Genomic DNA, 2354 nt, shown 5'->3' with positions numbered 1-2354 from the left:
TTTGGTCAGGATGTAATTGTTGATCCCATGGTGCCAGGTCTGGATTCATCCCTGGGAGTCCTCTCCCATTTCACCAGGGAGACATTCACCCCTGGATGTCATGTCCCACGTAGAGGGGAAGGCAATGATTTCACTTGCAGAGTTGGGCTTAGAGAGACTGAGGCCACATCTGAGCAACCACAGAGGTCCTCCAGAAGTAACTCTTAGGCATGCCTATAGGTAGTCTATGCTTCTCTGCTACCTACATAAGCTTCACAAGAGTGAGCCTCATGATCGAGGGCATGGCCAATTGATTTGGGTATCCCTAAAGTTTGACACAGTATCAGGGGATTCCCTGATGGTAAAGTTTAATTGTTCCATAGTCTTTCTCCCCACCCCTGCCCCCGAGCAGACTTTTGCTGATACTTTTTTATTATCTCCTTAATATACTCTAGGATGTATCCAGGCATTATATTATGCTATACAGGATTAAAGGACCCCTTTCTCATTCTGTGCTCTCTGTGTTTCAGTTGTTCAAATGAGCTATACAGATAGGTTGAATTAGATTATGCACTACAGAAAATTCCAGTTCCAGATCAAATAAACCTTTCTTACACTGGTCTCAAAGAGTATGTGTGATTCTAAAATATAGACACTCTCTTCCTTACCCCTGTGTTCTGGATTACTTTAACCCCAACCTGTTTGGCTTTGTTCTTATCTCTAAATATCAGGATATAAATATAAAACAGCCTCTCAAAATTTAGAAATAATAATGACCACTAGGGACTAAATATGTCTGTTTTAAAAGCTTACAATCTAGGCCCCTTTTTCCTATAAGCATTTTCTAAAGGTGACCATACCATTGTTTGTTTTTGTTTCTGGCTTATTTCGTCTCACAAAATTCATTCACACCATTGCATGCCTCACGACATTGTTCCTTTTTTGTAGCAGCACAACCTTAGTTCATAAGCATACACCATGGTTCGCCAATCTACTTCTCCATTAGTGCATCCTTCAGCCACCTGCATTCATTGGGCATCATGTAGAGGGCACAAAGTCCACAGTCTATCAACATTCTCAATTTTAGATAATTTCATTGTTTCCAAGAGACAGAAAACCAATAAACACACCCTCACCAAATAGGAAATCTCAACTTCCTCTTAATTCTTGTCCCTCACCTCATTATTTACCTCTGCTGTTTATGTGGTAGTGCTGATGGTTTCCTTTTGAACATAGCTCATAGCATGCAATAGCAGTTTCCCCCGTACACTGGACTTAAGCACTCTTTATACAAAAATCATATCTTTGAAGTAATTCTTACAAGAACTCATTCATATTTCTAGTGTGAGTCAGTGGGACATGTAGGTTTATACAACCCCTTTCAATCTTGTTCATCCTCAATATGGTATTATTACTTATAGACCCACTAGAAAATCAACTTCGCTCCTATCTAATCCCTTACATTGGAGTTCAACCTCATTTACTAACGGTTCACCTATCTCTAGCTTCTATGTATCTCTAAGTCCCCTGTATTCTATATTATAAGTCTCTGACTATATGCTGGTCATAAACGTGGAATCATACAGTATCTGTCCTTTTGTGTCTGGCTAATTTCATCAGCATTATGTCCCCAAGGCTCATCCACCCTGTCATGTATTTCAGGACATCATTTTGTCTTACTGCTGCATAATATTCCACCATATGTATATACCACATTTTGTTGATCCACTTGTCTGTTGACGGGCATTTGGTTTGTTTCCATCTTTTGGCGATTGTAAATAACACTGCTATGAACACCAGTGTGCAAATGTCTATGTCATTGCTTTCAGCTTTTCTGGATATATAACAAGTAGTGCTATTGCTGGGTCATAGGGCAGCTTAATATTTAGTTTCCTAAGGAACCGCCAAACAGTCTTCCTTAGTGGCTGCACCATTGTACATTCCCACCAGCAATGCATATGTCCCAGTTTCTCCACATCTTCTCCAACATTTAGTTTCCTGATTGTTTAATAGCAGCCATTCTTACAGGTGTGAGGTGGTATCTCATTGTAGTCTTGATCTGCATTTCCATTATAGCCAGTGAAAATGAGCATCTCTTCATGTGCTTTTGAGTCATCTGTATTTGCTCTTCAGAAAAATGCCTATTCATGTCTTTAGCCCATTTTATATTTGGATTATTTGTTCTTTTGTTGTTGAGTTGAATGATTTCTTTGTATATACAGAAAATCAAACTTTTGTCTGATATGTGATTTCCAAATATTTTCTCCCATTGAGTTGGCTGCCTCTTCACCTTCTCACAAAGTCTTTTGAGGTGCAAAAGAATTTGATTTTGAGGAGTTCCCATTTATCTATTTTTTTCTTTTGTTGCTTGTGCT

Source organism: Tamandua tetradactyla, chromosome 12 (genome assembly GCF_023851605.1).
Source record: "Tamandua tetradactyla isolate mTamTet1 chromosome 12, mTamTet1.pri, whole genome shotgun sequence".
Classification (NCBI taxonomy): Eukaryota; Metazoa; Chordata; class Mammalia; order Pilosa; family Myrmecophagidae; genus Tamandua; species Tamandua tetradactyla.
The sequence above is the reverse complement of the archived record's forward strand: the minus strand, read 5'-3'. Positions refer to the sequence as shown.